This window comes from Tachyglossus aculeatus, chromosome 4 (assembly GCF_015852505.1).
Source record: "Tachyglossus aculeatus isolate mTacAcu1 chromosome 4, mTacAcu1.pri, whole genome shotgun sequence".
Taxonomy (NCBI): domain Eukaryota; kingdom Metazoa; phylum Chordata; class Mammalia; order Monotremata; family Tachyglossidae; genus Tachyglossus; species Tachyglossus aculeatus.
In genome coordinates, this window is record NC_052069.1 from 87,431,575 (window position 1) to 87,452,707 (window position 21,133).

Here is a 21,133-nt window from a genome sequence, read left to right on the forward strand (position 1 = left end):
GTGCCAGGTACTGTAATATGTGCTGGAGTAAATACAAGCCAATCGGGCTGGACACGGTCCCAATCCCCATTTTACAGATGAGGGAACTGAGGCGCAGAGAAGTAAAGTGACTTGCCCAAGGTCACACAACAGACAAGTGGCTGATGCGAAATTAGAACCCATAAGCTTCTGATTCCCAGGCCCTTGCTCTATCCACTAGGCCATGCTGCTTCCAGTAGAGAATAAAAAAAGAGATGATACCTAGAGGATAGAGAAGCAGCATGGTGTAGTTAATAGAGCATAGGCATGGGAATCAGGTGGTCATGGGTTCTAATCTCAGATCAGCCTCCTGTCTGCTGTGGGACCTTGGGCAAGTTACTTCACTTCTCCGTGCCTCAGTTCCCTCATCTGTAAAATGAGAATTGAGACTGTGAGCCCCATGTGGGACAAGGACTGTGTCCAACCTGATTTGCTTGTATCCACCCCACTGTTTACTACAGTGCCTGACAAATTAGTACAGTGCTCTGCCCACAGTAAGCGCTCAGTAAATACGATTGAATGAATGAAATAGGAAGTGCTTCACAAATATCCTCACAATGAAGGGACGTGGAGACCTGGAAGCATAACCCCAGTTCATAGACAAGGCAGCTGTAGCACAGAAAGACCAAGTGAAACTGCTAAGAATAAATTGGATTCCAGAACTGGTTTTTAGAAGACCCCGTGATTTTCTTAATTCAAGAGAGTAGTCATTTACCTCTTTCCACAGTTTCTCTCCTGTGCCCTGCTTTCTCTCGAGGACAGGACATCCCCAATGATCTCATCATTACTCAGGGCTTTTTTTTAAGCATTTTAAAATAGATTCTGCCCACTGATTCCTCTTTGTCCAAGACAGTCCAGTGGATTAGTGAGGGCTGATTAACAGAAATCATGTCATTTTCCCCCAAACGGTAGTGTTTGTCTCATTAATCCTCCACGTGAGTATCCATTCTACCAGTTTGCCAGATTTAGATATGTGATTCAAAAACTTGTGATTTCCAGGGTCACCCCTGAGACCTACTGGAATTCTACCAGGCCTTTGAGAAAGTGACTATTTGGACTAATAAGTTATCTCAGGACTTCCTCAACTTTCCGTTCAGCAGGTGATGCCAGCGAGTCCTGGTGGCAATGGGAATTTACATCAAGTTTTCATTTTGGTTACTTCAATTTGATTCATTTTCAATCAATAAATCAGGAAATCAGTTGTATTTAGTGCTTACTGTGTGAAGAGGACTCTACTAAGGGCTTGCAGGAGTATAATCAATCAATCGTATTTATTGAGCGCTTACTGTGTGCAGAGCACTGTACTAAGTGCTTGGGAAGTACAAGTTGGCAACATATAAAGACGATCCCTACCCAACAGTGGGCTCACAGTCTAGAAAGGAGAGACAGAGAACAAAACCAAACATATTAACAAAATAAAATAAATAGAATAGATATGTACAAGTAAAATAAATAGAGTAATAAATACGTACAAACATATATACATATATAAAGGTGCTGTGGGGAAGGGAAGGAGGTAAGGTGGGGGGGATGGAGAAGGGGAGGAGGGAGAGAGGAAGGAGGGGGCTCAATGTGGGAAGGCCTCCTGGAGGAGGTGAGCTCTCAGTAGGGCCTTGAATGGAGCAAGGGAGCTAGATTGACAGATGTGGGGAGGGAGGGCATTCCAGGCCAGGGGGATGATGTGGGCCGGGGGTCGACGGCAGGACAGGCAAGAACGAGGGATGGTGAGGAGATTAGCGGCAGAGGAGCGGAGGGTGCAGGCTGGGCTGGAGAAGGAGAGAAGGGAGATGAGGTAGGAGGGGGCGAGGGGATGGACAGCCTTGAAGCCAAGGGTGAGGAGTTTCTGCCTGATGCGTAGGTTGATTGGTAGCCACTGGAGATTTTTGAGGAGGGGAGTAACAATGCCCAGAGCGTTTCTACACAAAGACGATCCGGGCAGCAGCATGAAGTATAGACTGAAGTGGGGAGAGACAGGAGGATGGGAGATCAGAGAGGAGGCTGATGCAGTAATCCAGGTGGGACAGGATGAGATATTGAACCAGCAGGGTAGCAGTTTGGATGGAGAGGAAAGGGCGGATCTTGGCAATGTTCTGGAGGTGAGACCGGCAGGTTTTGGTGATGGATTAGATGTGAGGGGTGAACGAGAGAGCGGAGTCGAGGATGACACCAAGGTTGTGGGCTTGTGAGATGGGAAGGATGGTAATGCCGTCAACAGTGATGCGAAAGTCTGGGAGAGGGCAGGGTTTGGGAGGGAAGACAAGGAGTTCAGCATTGGTAGAAATGTTTCCTGCCTTTAAGGAGCTCACAGTCTAGAGGATGAGTTCCCTGCCCTCCCCACACCCACACACTCTCTGTCTCTCACTCATTCATTCTTTCAATCATATTTATTGAGTGTTTACTGTGTGCAGAGCACTGTATTAAGTGCTCAGAAAGTACAATTCAGCAGCAGAGCCAATCCCTGCCCACAACGGGCTCACAGTCTAGAAAGGGGGAACAGACATCAAAACAAGTAAACAAGCATCATTAGCATCATTATAAACAAATAGAATTATAGATATATACATCATTAATAAAAATAAATAGAATTATAATCTCTCTCTCAGTAAAGACTGTAAGCTCACTGTTTATTTGTATTTATTTTATGATTTTTGTTAAGCACTCATTATGTGCGAGGCACTGTACTAAGCGCTGGTACAAGCTGATCAGGTTGGACACAGTCCCTATGCCACAGGGGCTGACAGTCTTAATCCCCATTTTGCAGAGGAGGAAACTGAGGCACAGAGAAGTGAAGTGACTCCCCAAAGTCACACGGCAGACTGGTGGCATAGCCAGTATTAGAACCCAGGTTCTTCTGACTCTCAGGCCCATAAGGGCAGGGAATACGTCTACCACGTCTGTTGTATTGTACTCGCCCAAGCACTTAGTAGAATAGTAGTAGTTTAGTAGAATAAATAATGATGGTTAAATGCTTACTCTGTGCCAAGCAGTGTTTTAAGCGCTGGGGTAGATACAAGGTAATCAGGTTGTCCCATGTAGAATTTACAGTCTTAATCTGCATTATACAGATGAGGAAATTGAGGCACAGAGAATTAAAGGGATTTGCCTAAGGTCACACAGCAGACAAGTGGCAGAGCCAGGTTTAGAACCCACGTCCTCTGCTTCCCAAGCCCGGGCTTTTTCCTCTAAGCTACTCTGCTTCTTGTAGTAGAATGCTCTCTACACAGTAAGCTTTCAATAAACGGTACTGATCATGCTGCTGCTGCTGTTGTAGGGAAGCAGCATGGCTCAATAGCAAGAGCCCAGGCTTTGGAGTCAGAGGTCATGAGTTCAAATCCCGGCTCCGCCAACTGTCAGCTGTGTGACTTTGGGCAAGTCACTTCACTTCTCTGGGCCTCAGTGACCTCATCGGGAAAATGGGGATAAAAACTGTGAGCCCCCTGTGGGACAACCTGATCACCTTATAACGGCCTCAGCACTTAAAACAGTGCTTTGCATGTAGTAAGCGCTTAACAAATACCACGATTATTATTATTAAAATAATTAACTGAGCTTCTCATCCATCTCCTTTCCATCACTGAGCGCCTCATGCATTTCCACCTTCCTCTCTCAGTGATCCTACTGACTCCCTATTCCCTATAACCCCTGCTGATTGGGCCCATGACAGCAGCTATAAATTGATAAATACATCATGCTTATGAACAATATATAATAGATATAAGTGAGAAGCTGGGATCCCACTAGATCCCAGTCTGCATACTTCACTGCCAACTTTCTCACCAATCTCATCTACTTCATCAATCGTATTTATTGAGCGCTTACTGTGTGCAGAGCGCTGTACCAAGCGCTTGGGAAGTACAAATTGGCAACATATAGAGACATTCCCTACCCAACTGTGGGCTCACAGTCTAAAAGGGGGAGACAGAGAACAAAACCAAACATACAAACAAAATAAAATAGAATAGATATGTACAAGTAAAATAAATAAATAAATAAATAGAGTAATAAATATGTACAAACATATATACATATATACAGGTGCATCTACTTCTCTGCCAACCTCTCACCCACATCCCGCCTCTGGCTTAGAAAGCCCTCCCTCTTCATATCTGACAGACAATAACACTCCCCATCTGCAAAGCCTTATTGAAGGCGCCTCTCCTCCAAGAGGTCTTCCCTGTCTAAAACTTCCTTTCCTCTTCTCCCACTCCCTTTTGTGGCACCCTGATTTGCTCCCTTTATTCATCCCTGACTCAGCCCCACTGGGTGGAAAGAGCCCCGGCTTGGGAATCAGAGATCGTGGATTCTAATCCCGGCTCTGCCGCTTGTCTGCTGTGTGACTTTCGGCAAGTCACTTAACTTCCCTGTGCCTCAGTTCCCTCAACCGTAAAATGGGGATTAAGACTGTGAGCCCCATGTGGGACAACCTGATTACCTTGTATCTCCCCCATTGCTTAGAACGGTGCTTGGCACATAGTGCTTAACAAATGCCATAATTATTATTATTACTATTATGCACATATCTGCAATTTATTTTTTTATATTAGTGCCTGTCTCCTTCTCTAGATTGTGAGCTCACTGTGGACAGAGAATGTGTCTACCCACTATTGTATTGTTATAGTGTACTCTCCCAAGCACTTAGTACAATGCTCTGCCAACAGTACGTGCTCAATAAATACGATTGATTGATTGATTGTCGGTTATTAAAATTTCTACAAGAGGAAAATAATCTGCTTGGGTATCAGGAAAAATCCTCGTCCTTTCATTTTCCCTATTTCTGAAGATTCGTGGGGATGCTTTTAAACTTTGAGGTGAGGTTCAATTCCTCTCAATTTTACTTAATGCACTTCCTTAATCAGACTAATGGTGGTTATCAATAACTGCCCACTGGAGAGTCTTGGAAAATCCAACGTGAGGCTTGCTTTGTTTCCAAAGTCTGACAGCCCCAACGAATCACTCCCTGGAAAGGACTCTTTCCTTCCATTTATTTGGTGGGGCAGGCTGATCTATAGCTCTCTAATCTCTCGTCTCCCCGTTCTCATCTCCTGCCTGACCACTTCCCACGCCTCACAGACAGAGCGATGCTTCTTCTTCATTCTCTTTCATGGCCCGGGTTGATTTCCCTGCGCAGTTTGGAGAGGGATCACAAAGTTTTCCTCTTTGTATTTCCCCTCACTGGGGTATCATGGAATCACAATTTGAAGTACAAGAAGTAATTAGAGCCTACCCTGATGTCTAGACATCATTTGATCTGCAAAACAGACTTTTCAAAACTGGAAAACAAACCCTGAAAGAGCCTCCTGGCTTATTTCAACTAGAACCACCTTTTTTTTTTTTCCTTAGGTGGTTCCTTAGCGGGGATAGAAGGGTTTTTTTTAAAAATGACTTACTTGGCCTCTTCATAGGGGTGCTTAAAAAAATGGCATTGTAGAGCATCTTGGCATTTAAGGCTCTTGAGCACGTCACTTCCTTGCAGATATTTTTTCCCTCCTCAACTCCCTCCCAGGCCTGCAGCAGCTTTATCAATAATAATAATATTTATTAAGTGCTAACTATGAGTCAGGCACTGTATTAAACACTGGGGTAGATTCAAGCTTAGCAGGTTGGACACAGTCTCTGTCCCACACGGGGCTCACAGTCTTAATCCCCATTTTACAGATGAGGTAACTGAGGCAGAGAGAAGTCAAGTGACTTGCTCGGGGTCACACAGCAGATCAGTGGCAGAGCCAGGATTAGAACTCAGGTCCCCAGTCCCGTGCTCTCTCCACAAGGCCACACTGTGTGGGGGCATTTCTTGTTGGCCTTGTGGCAGGCCCCCAGGACTTTGCTGTTTGTTGGAGGGCTGGTTAGACCAGACTCTATAGTAAAAGCCCCCATCCTCACTTATTTACCTCCTTTCCACCTGGTGAGGCTTGACTTCCAGCTGAGTGAGCACAGGGGATGGGGAATGGACTGGAATTCCCTCTTACATTCAAATGGGATAGGCTGGAGGAGAGACGATACGGGTCCAAAACTCTCCCTTCTCCATTCCTCGTCCAGTCCGTGCTTCAAAAGAGCTGCATTCTGGTTGTGATAGAGAGAAATAATAATAATGATAATAATTTTGGTATTTGTTGAGTGCTTACTATGTGCCAAGCACTGTTCTAAGTGCTAGGTAGATACAAGGTAATCAGGTTGTCCCACATGGGGCTCACAGTCTTAATTCCCGTTTTCCAGATGAGGTAACTGAGGCACAGAGAAGTTAAGTGACTTACCCAAAGTCACACAGCTGAGTCGGGATTAGAACCCATGACCTCTGACTCCCAAGCCCATGCTCTTTCCACTGAGCCACGCTGAGAAAAAAATCCAATCAGTGGTGCTTATTGAGTGCATCCCTGCCGGGTGCAAAACACCATACTAAAGTGAATTAAAGCAGGACACATGTTCCCCTACCCTCAAGTAGCATGGCTCAGTGGAAAGAGCCCGGGCTTGGGAGTCAGAGGTCATGGGTTCAAATCCCGGCTCCACCAATTGTCAGCTGTGTGACTTTGGGCAAGTCACTTCTCTGTGCCTCAGTTCCCTCATCTGTAAAATGGGGATGAAGGCTGTGAGCCCCCCAGGGGACAACCTGATCACCTTGTAACCTCCCTAGCACTTAGAACAGTGCTTTGCACATAGTAAGCACTTAATAAGTGCCACCATCATCATCATTATTATTATTAATGAGGGAAGTAGACTATTATTTGCAAATAATGGGAGCAGCAGGAAGAACAAACTTATAAGAAGTAGTAAAGTATGGCAGGAAAAATTCAGGGAGCCCAGAGGAAGAAGGAGGATCATTTTTTTAATGGTATCTGTTTATTTTATGGCATTTGTTGAGGACTTACTATGTGTCAAACACTGTTCTAAGTACTGGGGTAGATACAAGTTTATCAGGTTAGAAACAGTCCCTGTCCCAAATGGGACTCAAAGTCTAACAGGTAGGGAGTAGGAGAAGCAGCGTGGCTCAGTGGAAAGAGCATGGGCTTTGGAGTCAGAGGTCATGGGTTCAGATCCCAGATCCTCCAATTGTCAGCTGTGTGACTTTGGGCAAGTCACTTAACTTCTCTGGGCCTCAGTTCCCTCATCTGTAAAATGGGGATTAATAATAATAATAATGGCATTTATTAAGTGCTTACTATGTGCGAAGCACTGTTCAAAGCACTGGGGAGGTTACAAGGTGATCAGGTTGTCCCATGGGGGCTCACAGTCTTAATTCCCATTTTACAGAAAAGGGAACTGAGGCCGAGAGAAGTTAAGTGACTTTCCCCAAGTCACACAGCTGACAATTGGAAGAGCCGGAATTTGAACCCATGACCTCTGACTCCAAAGACCCTGCTCTTTTCCACTGAGCCACGCTGCTTCTCTACTGCGAGCCCCCCGTGGCACAACCTGATCACCTGGTAACCTCCCCAGTGCTTAGCACATAGTAAGTGCTTAATAAATGCCATCATTATTATTATTATTTGCCCAAGGTCACATGACAGACAACTCCTTATAGCTCTACAAGCTCCCAAAGTCTGTGGCAGCTGCAGAGTTGGTTGCTTTTTGCCCATGTGCAGAAAAACTCTGGCAATTGGAAATACCTGGGTCAAGCAGCAGAGGAGAAGGATTAGAAGAGGAGGAGTATGGTACTTTCCCCTCTGCTGCCACAGGCCCTGAAGGGGTAGACAATATATATTGTCTAATATATATATATATTTGGGTAAGAGGTTCCCCAAATCTGGAGTCATTCATTAGGCATGGAGGAGGCAAAGGTAAGGGTTAACCTCCGGCCCCTTTCTGCACTTTCTCTTTTCCAGGTAATGACCCTGCTTTGATAATAATAATAATAACGGTATTTGATAAATGCTTAATATATATCCAGCACTATATTAAGGGCTGGGGTTTTCATTCAACTGTATTTATTGAGCACTTTCTTTGTGCAGAGCACTGTACTAAGTGCTTGGGTGAGTACATTATAATAATAAGCAGACACATAAACAGTGAGCCCACTGTTGGGTAGGGACTGTATATGTTGCCAACTTGTACTTCCCAAGCGCTTAGTACAGTGCTCTGCACACAGTAAGCGCTCAATAAATACGATTGATGATGATGACCCAGTGTAGGTATAAGATTATCGGGTCCCACATGAAGCTTACATTTTAAGTAATAATAATAATAATTATTATTATTATTATTAATACAGCACTTAATAAATGATATTATTATTATTATTTTATTTAATAATAATGATGGCATTTGTTAAGTGCTTACTATGCACAAAGCACTGTTCTAAGCGCTGGGGAGGATACAAGATGATCAGGTTGTCCCACGTGGGGCTCACAGTCTTAATCCCCATTTTACAGATGAGGTAACTGAGAAGTTAAGTGACTTGCCCAAGGTCACACAGCTGACAGTTGGCAGAGTCGGGATTTGAACGCATGACCTCTCACTCCCAAGTCCGTGCTCTTTCCATTAAGCCGCACAGCTTGAGAACAGGTATCGAATTCCCATTCTACAGATGAAGGAACTGAGGCACAGAGCTATTAAGTGACTCGCCTAAGGACACCCAGCAGGTAAGTGGAAGAGCCTTTTATCCCTGCCTTCAGTGATTAGAGTACTCTGGGATTAGTCTTCAGGTAACTGTGTAGCAATAATCATAATAATAACGAGAAGCAGCATGGTTCAGTGAAAAGATCCCGGGCTTTGGAGTCAGAGGTCATGGGTTCAAATCCCAGCTCTGCCACTTGTCAGCTGTGTGACTTTAGGCAAGTCACTTAACTTCTCTGGGCCTCAGTTCCCTCATTTGTAAAATGGGGATACAGACTGTGAACCCCACATGGGACCCACCTGATCACCTTGTAACCTCCCCAGCGCTTACAACAGTGCTTTGCACATAGTAAGCGCTTAATAAATGCCATTATTATTATTATTAATGATGGTATTTATTAAGCACTTACTATGTGCCGCACACTGTTCTAAGCACTGAGCACTGTTCTAAGGCAATCAGCGTGGATCAGCAGCTCTACCAATGGCCTGGAGAGCTGAGCATTATATTATATTATGTGGAAGCCCAGCCCTGACTCGTAGAAAGAGGGAGAGAAATCTGGACTTGTGATTTATTTATTTATATTAATTCTGTCTTCCCCTCTAGACTGTAAACTCGTTGTGGACAGGAAATGTGTCTGTTCATTGTTGTACTGTACCCACCCAAGCACTTAGTAAAATGCTCTGCAAGCAGTAAGCACTCAATAGATACAATCGAGTGAATGAATGAATGGAAGTCAAAGGCAAGGCCGTAGTGAACTGTAGGAGACAATTCTCCCCCAATTTGCTTTCCTGCCAACCGCTCTCCATGCAACCTACCCTGGGTATGATTCTCGCTTAGGGTGCGAGAGGTCCTGGGTTCAAATCCTTGACAAACCCAACTTTTAGAGAAGCAGCGTGGCTCAGTGGAAAGAGCAAGGGCTTGGGAGTCAGAGGTCATGGGTTCTAATCCCGGCTCCACCGCTTGTCAGCCTCGTGACTTTGGACAAGTCACTTAACTTCTCTGTGTCTCGGTTACCTCATCTGTAAAATGGCGATTAAGGCTGTGAGCCCCATGGGGGACAACCTGATTAGCCTTGGATGCACCCCAGTGCTTAGAACAGTGTTCTGCACACAGTAAGCACTCAATAAATACAATTGAATGAATGAACAGTGCACATAGTAAGCGCTTAACAAATGTCATCATTAATTAATTAATTAATGCCAGTGAGAGCTGATAAGTAGCAGAATGCAAAGGGAAGCCAGCCCTTCCCATTCCTATTATCCTGGATGATGAGAAGAGAGGCAGACAGAGATTATCCATTGGCAAAATGGGCAGTTAATTCCCATTCATTAATGAACACATGCTTGCCCATGTCCTCCCTCTGGCCTGAAATTCCCTCACCGATCCTATCCAACAGTTTATCTCTCTCCTCACCTTCAAAGCCCTCCTAAAATCACATCTCTTCCAACAAGTCTTCTCTTGGCCCTCATTTTTCCCTTATTCATTCATTCAATCGTATTTATTGAGCACTTTCTGTGTGCAGAGCACTGTACAAGTCGGCAACATATAGAGACAGTGACTATGCAACAACTGGCTCACAGTCTAGCAGGAGGAGACAGACAACAAAATAAAACATGTAGACAGGTGTTAGATGTCCGTATCCCTTAAGCGCAAGCAGCACGGGCTAATGGAAAGAGCACAGACTTGCGAGTCAGAGGACCTGGGTTCTAATCCCAGCTCTGCCACTTGTCTGCTCTGTGACCTTGGGCAAGCCACTTCATTTTTCTGTGTCTCAGTTTCCTCATCTGTAAAATGGGGATGAAGACTGTGAGTTCTATGTGGGACAAGGCCTATGTCCAACCCATTATCTTGTATCTACCTCTGTGCTTAGTAGAGTGCCCGGCACATAGAAAGCACTTAAAAAGTACCACTATTATTTTTATTATATTCATCATCCCCAGCACTTATTTTCATATTCCATAATTTATTTATCTGTAACTTATGTATTTATATTAACGTCGCTCTCCCCCTCTAGTCTGTAATCTCACTGTGAGAAGAGAATGTGTCTACTAACCCCATTGTATTGTAATCTCCAACTGCTTAGGACAGTGTTCTGCTCACGGTAAACACTCGATAAATACCACTGATCAATTGATCGATGATTTGAACTTCCTTGTAATGGATTTATGGTTAGGTCTTATTACCAAAGTGACAGAATGTAATTTAGACATGTGCCCTTAGACTCAAAACAGGAGAAGAGGCTCTCAGTGGGCATTGGCTTTGCTATTGAAAGCTTATCAGATGAAGATGTTTGTATGGTGCAATACTTTTAAAAGGAGAGTTATTTATGTGCTATCCAGGACCTCAAAGTGCACCATTAAACACTATACTCTTCCACCTGTGGTTAAGCCAATAAGATGGCAAATTAATTCATAGCTTTCAGAAAGGGCAAAACCTTTTTAAATAAATGTGATAATGGAAGGTGTAGCCATAAAAGGGTTAAGAAAAGAACACCATTTCCTATGTATTGGCAGATTTGTGGCTAGTAAAGTTCTGAGTTTACCCTCTCTGGACTTGAGTTAATGATTATTAAGGCTGTTTTTGCAAAAAGGATCCTAGTAGATTTTGACCTACGTTAAGCATTAAGGTAAAGGGACAGTTATTCAGAATTTGTCTGATGTTTGCCTGGGAAACAAAATTAGATCACTGTGAAGCAGTTTCTACCAACTTTGATGCTGACAGGCAGTCAATCTCCCCACCTTCAAAACCTTATTAAAAGTGCATCTCCTTCAAGAGGCCTTCCCTGACTAAGCCCTTGTTTCCTCTCCTCCCCCTCCCTTCTAGATTGCCCCTGCACTTCTCATCATCATCAATCGTATTTATTGAGCGTTTGCTGTGTGCAGAGCACTGTACTAAGCACTTGGGAAGTACAAATTGGCAACATATAGAGACAGTCCCTACCCAACAGTGGGCTCACAATCTAAAAGGGGGAGACAGAGAACAAAACCAAACATAGTAACAGAATAAAATAAATAGAATAAATAGAATAGAATAGCTATGTACAAGTAAAATAAATAAATAAATAAATAGAGTAATAAATATGTAAAAACATATATACACATATACAGAAGTATATATACTTCCGTTGGCACACTTTATTTACCCATTTCCCTCAGGCCCGTGGCACTTATGTACATACCTGAAATGTATTTATTCATATCAATGTATGCAGAGAAGCAGTGTGGCCTAGTCAGTATGGGGTTGAGAATCAGAAGGTCCTGGGTTCTGATCCTGCCTCTTCCACTTGTCTGCTGTGAGACCTTGGGTAGGGTCTTAATGGTGATTAAGACTGAGCCCCATGGGGAACAGGGACTTTGTCCAATCCAATTTGCTTGTATGCAACCCAGCGCTTAGTACAGTGGCTGGCACATAGTAGGAACTTAACAAATACCACATTACCCCCCCGCTAGACTGTAATCTGATTGTGGGCAGGGAACCTGTCTACCAACTCTTATACGGTACTCTCCCAAGTGCTTAGTACAGTGCACTATGCACAGTAAGTGCTCAATAAATACCACTGGTTGATTATTCCCTCAAATGCCTACTGCAGTAGGTGCTTAATAAATAATACTAATTGAGATGCAGAAATGCAGCTGAAAAACCTCAACAGGTGGGGAATTTCTCATTTGCATCACTGCAGCTGTCCTGCAGAACCCTTATCAATCACTCAATCAGTTGTATTTGTTGAATGTTTACTGTGTGCGGATCCTAAGCAGTTGGGAGAGTACAATTCATTCATTCATTCAATCGTATTTATTGAGCGCTTACTGTATGCTGAGCTGGACTAAGCACTTGGGAAGTACAAGTTGGCAACATATAGAGACGGTCCCTACCCAGCAGCGGGCTCACAGTCTAGAAGGGGAAGACAGACAACAAAACAAAACATTGGACAGGTGTCAAGTCATCAGAATAAATAGAAATAAAGCTAGATGCACATCATTAGCAAAATAAATAGAATAGTAAATATGTACAAGTAAAATAGAGTAATAAATCTGTGCAAACATGTATACAGGTGCTGTGGGGAGGGGAAGGAGGTAGGGCCGGGGGGAATGGGGAGGAGGAGAGGAAAACAGAGTTGAAGTTGTCCCTACCAAAAGCTCATTGTAGACTAGACAGATTATATTTGTGCACCATGGGTTGGGGTAAATCTTTTTGCTGGGTGTTCTTGGGGATTAGAATTTATCACTTAGGGTGGTTTTTTTGATCTCAGAGCTTCCGTGCCTCACTCTACGCAGAGCTGGGGGAAGATCTCAGTGGAAGATCCATCATGAAATCATACCGCAGAGTGAGGTATTCTGAGCTCAGTGGTTTAAAAGTCAGTCCTGCAGTCTCTCAGGATAGTACTGATTCAAGACCTAATCAACTTTATTCTCTTGCGGAGACCTAAAAAAAATCCCTTCCTGCGTCCTTGCCTAGTTAAGTGTGGATTTGTTGGTTTGAAGTCTTTGCTCAAACCACACTCTCCCAGCTTTCTGTCGGAAGAGCTGAGTTGCATGAGCCAAACCAAAGTTCTTCAGCCAGAAGGTCCACAAAGTGTCCTGACCTCATCAGGCAAAGTTTCTGCAGCCCCACCAAACCTAAAGAAGCATAGCTTAGTGGAAAGGGCATGGGCTTTGGAGTTAGAGGTCATGGGTTCAAATCCCGGCTCCGCCAATTGTCAGCTGTGTGACTTTGGGCAAGTCACTTAACTTCTCTGGGCCTCAGTACCTCATCTGTAAAATGGGGATGAAGACTGTGAGGCCCCCATGGGACAACCTGATCACCTTGTAACCTCTGCAGTGCTTAGAACAGTGCTTTGCACATAGTAAGCGCTTAATAAATGTTCTTCTTCTTCTTCTTCTTCTTCTTATTATTATTATTATTAAAGAGAAATCAAGGGATTGGAGTGTGTGGAGCCACGTTTGGAGCTTCTAAGAAGCCAATCGATCAATCAGTGATAGTTATTGAGCACTTGCTGTGTGCAGAGCACTATAAGTGCTTTGAAAAACAGCATGGTCAAGTGGAAAGAGCATAGGCATGGGGGTCAGAAGATCACGGTTTCTAATCCTGGCTTCGCCACTTGTCTGCTGTGTGACCTTGGGCAAATCAATTGACTTCTCTGGGCCCCAGTTACCTCATCGGTAAAATGAGGATTAAGACTGTAAGCCCCATGTGGGACAGGGACTGTGTCCAACCTGATTACCCTGAATCCACCCCAGTGCTTATTTCAATGCCTGGCACAGAGTAAGCACCTTAACAAATACCACTGTGATTGCCTCGCATGCTTCCACCTGAAGTCAGTCCTGTTAGTCAAAAATAAGAAGAAGCCTCAAGCCTAGTGTATAGAGCATGGGCCCGGGTGTCATTCAATCATTCAATCATATTTATTGAGTGCTTACTGTGTGCAGAGTCAGGAGGACCTGGGTTCTAAATCCAGCTATGCCACTTGTCTGTCAGTGGATCAATAAATCACATTAATTGAGCTCATCTTGGGCAAGGAAAGCATCTTTTTATTGTTATATGGTACTCTCCAAAGTGCTTAGTACAGTGCTTTGTACACCGTAAGTGCTCAATACGTACTACTGAATGAATTAATGAACTGATTGAGCACTTACTGTGTGCAGAGCACTGTACTAAGCACTGGGGAGAGTACTACAGATACATTCCCTGTGCACTACAAGCTTACAGTATAGGGGGGAGACAAACACTAATATAAGTAAATAAAATCACAGATATGTAAATAAGTGCTATGGAGCTGGGAAGGGGGATGAATAAAGGGAGCAATCAGTGTGTTGCAGAAGGGAGTGGGAGAAGAGGAAAGGAAGACTTAGTCAGGGAAGGCCTCTTGGAGGAGATGTGCCTTAGATAAGGCTTTGAAGGTGGGGAGAGTCATTGTCTGTAGGATATGAAAAGGAAGAGTGTTACACACCAGAGGCAGGAGGTGGGTGAGAGGTCAGTGGCAAGACAGATGAGATAGAGTGACAAAGTTGACATTAGTCTAGACTGAGAGCCCATTTCTAGACTGTGAGCCCGCTGTTGTGTAGGGACCATCTCTATGTGTTGCCAACTTGTACTTCCCAATCGCTTAGTACAGTGTTCTGCACACAGTAAGCTCTTAATAAATACGATTGAATGAATGAATTAGGGGAGCGAACTGTGCAGGCTGGGTTGAAGTAGGAGAGTAGTGAAGTGAGGTAGGAGGGAGCAAGGTGATTGAGTGTTTTAAAGCCGATGGTAAGGAGTTTCTGTTTGATGTAGAGGTGGATGGGCAACCATTGGAGGTTCTTGAGAAGCAGAGTGAAATAATAATAATAATAATGGCATTTATTAAGCGCTTACTATGTGCAAAGCACTGTTCTAAGTGCTGGGGAGATTACAAGGTGATCAGGTTGTCCCACGGGGGGCTCACGGCCTGAACATTTTTATAGAAAAATGATCTGGGCAGCAGAGTGAAATATGGATTGGAGTAGGGAGGGACAGGAGGCAGGGAGGTCAGCAGGAGACATACAGTATTCAAGGTGGGATAAGATAAATGCTTGGATTAATGTGGTAGCAGTTTGGATGGAGAGGAAAGAGCAGATTTTAGTGATGTAGCGAAGGCCAAACTGACAGGATTTAGGGATGGATTGAATACGTGGGTTGAATGAAAGATAGGAGTGAAAGATAACGTCGAAGTTACAGGCTTGTGAGACAGGAAGGATGGTGGTGTCATCTACAGTGAAATTCAGGGTTTGGGTGGGAAGATAAGGAGCTCTGTTTTAGACATGTTAAGTTTGAGGTGATGGTGGGACATCCACGTAGAGATGTCTTGGAGGCAGGAGGAAATGAGAGATTGCAGAGAGGGAGAGAGATCAGGGCTGGAGATGTAGATCCTTATAGAGATGGTAGTAGAAGCCATGGGAGTGAATGAGTTCTCCAAGGGAGTGGGTGTGGATGGAGACTAGAAGGGGACCAAGAACTGAACCGTGAAGGACCCTGACATTTAGGGGATCGGAGGCGGAGGAGGAGCCTGAGAAAGAGATTGAGAATGAGTGACCAGAGAGATGGGAAGAGAACCCAAGAGAAGACAATGTTGGTAAAGCCGAGGTTGCGTGGCATTTCCAGAAGGGGACGATTGAAAGTGTCAAAGACACCTGAGAGGTCGAGGGGAATTAGAGTAGAAGCCACTGTATTTGTCAAGAAGGAGATCACTGGTGATCTCTGAGAGGGCAAGGGCGGGAATCACGTCCACCAACTCAACTATGTTGGACTCTCCCCCGAACCTCTGTTCATTGAAAGCGGCATGGCATAGTGGATAGAGCACAGAGCTGGGAGTCAGAAGGTGATGAGTTCTAATCCCGGCTCTGCCACCCGTCTGCTGTGACACCTTGGGCAAGTCACTTCACTTCTCTGGGTCTCAGTTCCCTCATCTGTGAAATGGGGATTGAGACTGTGAGCCCCACGTGGGACAGGGGTTGTGTTCAACCCGATTTACTTGTATCTATCCCAGTGCTTAGAACCACACAGTGCCTGGCACATAGTAAGTGGTTAACAAATGCCAAGATCATTATTATTGTTATTATTATTACTCTCCCAAGCATTTGCTGTTGTGCTCTGCACACAGTAGGGGCTCAATAAATACCACTGATTGATTGACTGATTGGTGTTTTTTTTTATCCACTGTTTAAAAACAATTTGAGGTGAAACCTGGTATTTTAGGATCAGTATTTCACTAACAGAAAGGTAGTACTTGTCAAGGAGAGGGAGATGATAGAGGAAAGAAGTCCTTCAGAATTAGAATGGCCAGGGTCCGCCCTGGGTTTTTTTGTTTACCTCGGTAAAAGAGGTGGGATTACTGCCCCATGTTGAAGAAACAGTCCAGATTGACCTTTGCCATTTCAAACAACCCTAAAATTGGAAGTAGTTAAAATAGCACAAGTTTTCTTTTCTAAGTTACAACCTCAAAATCATCTTGTCCCTGTTTCTTCACCAAACTGTATTTTCGACCAAAGAAGGGTACACTTTTTTCAGCCAAAATGAGTCTTTTTTGTTTTGCTTTTAAATTCCTGGTGCTTGCCACAAGTCAGGAGACTAGGAAACGCCACCACTGATTAAATTCTGTGCCACTGGAGCACTTGGGCAGTTGTCAACAAGATGTACATAAAACCAACCCTACCAGCCAGGTACTTTCTGCTATAACAAACATAAAATGCAGATCCAAGTAATGAAAATTCCTTTTCCTCCCATTCCCCAATGCACACGCTTCACATTAGTGTACTTTGGGAGTGTTTTCTCTCCCATCAGGAGTTGTATGAAATCTTTTTCCATGATCTGGAGCTGTGTTGAAGACACAACCATTCCACTCTCTCTTAAATCTTCACTGTCATCTCCCTTGAGCTTTCCCCAAACCAATAATTCTCTGGCAGGATGTGTCAAACGTATGTGCCAAACTCCAGTTCAACAGGAATGAAAATGGGATTTTGTAAAATCAGTTTCACAGTCTTCACCAGCTCTCTGAACCACGAACGAGAACCACACGATCAACTTTTATCTAACCCAGCGCTTAGAACAGTGCCTGGCACATAGTAAGTACTTAATAAGTACCATCATTTTAGAGAAGCAGCATGGTTTAGTGGATACAGCCTTGGAGTCAGAAGGACTTGGGTTCTAATTCTGGCTCCATTACATAATTACTTAATTTCTCTGGGCTTTAATGACCTCATCTGTAAAGTGGGGATTGAGAGTGTGAGCCCCGTGTGGGACAGGGGCTGTGTCCAACCCGATTTACTTGTATCCACTCCAGCGCTTAGAACAGTGCTTGGCACATAGTAAGCGCTTAACAAATACCATAATCATTATCATTAAACGGTCTATGTCACCAGGTTTATGATGGGGCTGGGGTGTGGTGAATCCAGTCTCCAGGACACCTTCCCTGCCTAAGCCCTTCTTTCCTCTTCTCCCACTCCCTTCTGCATCACCCTGACTTGCTCCCTCTATTCTCCCCACACACACAAGCCCCACAGTACTTATGTACCTATCTGTAATTTATTTTTTTATATTAATGTCTGTCTCCCCCACTCTAGGCTGTAAGCTCATCATGGGCAGGGGATGTGTCTGTTTATTATTTTATTCTACTCTCCCAAGCGCTTAGTACAGTGCTCTGCCACAGCAAGCTCACAAGAAATATGATTGAATGAATGAATGAAAGAAATCCAGGCTGTCTTGAGAAGGGCTGGACCCCTTTTACACTCACTACTAAGGCAGATGCCAATAAGAAAATGAAGATGTCGGCCCAGGGTGTTATAACAGCACAGGAACCTTGTCAGAATTAGAAATCATGCCGTCCCCTCCCATTGCGAATAGGAAACTGATACTGAGACGATACGAGAAGGAGCATGGCCAAGCGGAAAGAGCACGGGCCTGTAAGGACGTGAGTTCTAATTCTGGCTCGGACACTTGTTGGCTGTGTGACTTGGGGCCAGTCACTTCACTTCTCTGTGCCTCAGTTCCCTCATCTATAAAATGGGGATTAAGACTGTGAGCCCTATGTGGAACAGGGACTGTGTCCAACCTGATAATCTTGTATCTAACCCAGCACTTAGAACAGTGCCTGGCATAGAGTAAGCGCTTAACAAATACCACAATTATTATTCATTATTCAGTCAGTATTCATTATTATTACCGCCTACCAGTCAGCCATTGAGACTGTGGGGAATTTTAGGAGACCTCTCCCCCAGTTGGCTTGATGAGAGCGACTCACGTCTAAGAAATAGTTTCTCCAAAGCAAATAATGCTTTCTCACATTGTGCCTCTCCTCAACAGGGATGCCTATAGGAGCCTGAAAGAGGAAATGCCGATAAAGTAAGTGACACATGGTAGGAACCAAGGCTAAGGAGATGCAAGCTTGAACTTTGACAGACCAGCATGGCCTTTGACAGTCAGGAATGTGGGTGGCTGTTGTAGCTCAGAGGTTTCAGAAAGACCATGATAACAGGAGACAAGAGTTGAGCACAGGGTCAAACGCTCAGAAAGAAAATGCTACAGCATGGCAAAGGAAGGTTTTTTTCACATGTGCTCAATGGAAAGGGACTGCTACCCATGTGTCAGTCCTTTCTTTCATTCAGTCATATTTATTGAGCACTTACTGCAAGCAGAGCACTGTACTCTGTATTGGGAAAGTACAATACAACAATAAATAGTGACGTTCCTGGCACACAAGACGTTCACAGTCTAGAGGGCCATGCTTCTGACCAGGGATAAGAATTTCAGCATTAGAATCATCACCTTCAGTCACGAAGGGCAGATACAGCAATCCAGGTGTATAATTTTCTCCTTTTGTCACTCTTTTGTAATTGTTGGGGGGGGGGGGGGAGACGGGGAAGGAAGAGCAGGAGAAGGAGGATGAGGAGGTGTAATAGTATTCATTAACTACAGACAGTTTGCAGAGCACTGTACTAAGTGCTGGAAGAGAATACGGAGGTGGAAATTGGATACAGTCCCTGTCCCTCGGGAGGCTCACAAAATAGGAGTATTATTGAATTTTAATGAGAGTATTCCTTCCAGCATCAGCATACTTCCATTGGCTTCAATATCTTCCCCTCCCTGTGAGATATTTTCACTGACCTGTAGAAAGTGATTACAGCCCATTTCAATTTAGCGTAGATAAGGTTAGCCTAGAGAAGCAGTGTGGTTCAGTGGAAAAAGCATGGGCTTTGGAGTCAGAGGTCATGGGTTCAAACCCCGGCTCTGCCACTTGTCAGCTGTGTGACTTTGGGCAAGTCACTTCACTTCTCTGGGCCTCAGTTACCTCATCTTTAAAACGGAGATAAAGACTTGTGAGCCCCCAGTGGGACAACCTGATCACCTTGCAACCTCCCCAGTGCTTAGAACAGTGCTTTTCACATAGTAAGTGCTTAATAAATGCCATTATTATTATTATTATTATTATTATTATTATTATTATTATTATAAGGGAAGAGCTCCCCTCTCAGGGTCGCACTGGAGAGTTGCCAGTACTCTACCAGTCTTGACTACGGGAGGAAGAGTCAAGCAGAGGCATATCCATTCCATTCCTAGCTTGGACAGTGGCTAGTGAGAGGAAGGCAATCTGCTACAAGTCAAAACTCACCTGTGCTGGGCAGGAGCCGCGTGGGAGAAAGTCGAGGGCGGAGACTCAAGTTGACTGCGAGGAAGGAAGAGATGGTGAACCACTTCTATATTTTTACCAAGAAACTCTATGGATCCACCACCAGGAAGGTTGCAGATGGAGAACGGGGCGTTCTGGGAGAGATGTGTCCGTGGTATCACTATGGGTCGGAAACGACTCGACGGCATAAGACAAGAGGGAAGATCTGTTAGCATAGACATCTCTAAAATATTAGCACAGGAAGTCTTTTTGTGGAAGAAGATGCAAAAGATAACATTTTGAAGATGAATTTTTACTGTGTGCCAAGCGCAGGGGTAGATATGAGATAATCAGGTTGGACACAACCCCTGAGAAAACTGAGGCACGGCAAAGTTGTGTGATTTGCCCAAGTTCACACAGCAGGCAAGTGGGCAGAGTCAGAATTAGAACACAAATCCTCTGACTCCCAGACTCCGGCTCTTTCCACTAGATCCCATCGCAGCTCAAAGAAAACAATGGATGAGTCTTGGTCCTGGAACTTCATTTAATCATTATAATAATTGTGGTGTTTGCTAAAGCGCTTACTAAGTGCCAGGCACTGTACTAAGCACTGGGGTGGACACAAGTAAATCAGGTTGGACATAGTCCCTGTCCCACGTGGGGCTCACAGTCTCAATCCCGATTTTACAGATGAGGGAACTGAGGCACAGAGAAGTGAAGTGAGTTGCCCAAGGTCACACAGCAGACAAGTGCCAGATCCAGGATTAGAACCCATGGCCGTCTGAGTCCCAGGCCTGTGCTGTAACCACTACACCATGCTGCTCCTCAGTTCTGCTTAATAAGTTTTTTCATTACGTGATTCAGATGTTACACAATGGAAGAATTAGGGAACATTTCTCCCACACATGGGTCAGAACTGGGTTTCCCAAAATCCACGAGTTGGCATTAAGCAAATTCTGTGAAGAAAGAATGGGTTGTGTGTGCACAGATGGCTTTAGGCCAGACATGTGACTGTTTAGCTTCCTAGTCTCTGTCTCAGACTTACTGTACTGTACCAGAAATGTTAAGTTTTTTTGTGTGTTTTGCAACTTTACAGAATTTAATATAGCAAAGTAACAACGAGGGACAAGGATGGAATGGGGTCCAGGTGAACACTGCAGGAATATAGGCATTTATATCAAAAAATGTCAGTCATGGTAGCATTTTTGCTTTCCAAAGTCGATATATTTATCATCATTACTATTATTATTAGAGAAGCAGCAAGGCTCAGAGGAAAGAGCACGGGCTTTGGAGTCAGACGTCATGGGTCCAAATTCTGTCTCCACCAGTCAGCTGTGTGACTTGGGCAAGTCACTTAACTTCTCTGTGCCTCAGTAACCTCATCTGGAAAATGGGGATTAAGACTGTGAGCCCCCTGTGGGACAACCTGATCACCTTGTAACCTC

The 21,133-nt window shown here is 44.3% G+C and overlaps 1 non-coding gene across 1 annotated transcript; it reads left to right on the forward strand.

The window, feature by feature from the left end:
* Window positions 1-19,544: 19,544 nt before the first annotated feature.
* On the forward strand, window positions 19,545-19,681 carry LOC119927770. The gene has a single exon (XR_005450742.1). It is a non-coding gene; the product is annotated as a small nucleolar RNA SNORA7 (small nucleolar RNA).
* The last annotated feature ends 1,452 nt before the right edge of the window (window positions 19,682-21,133 follow it).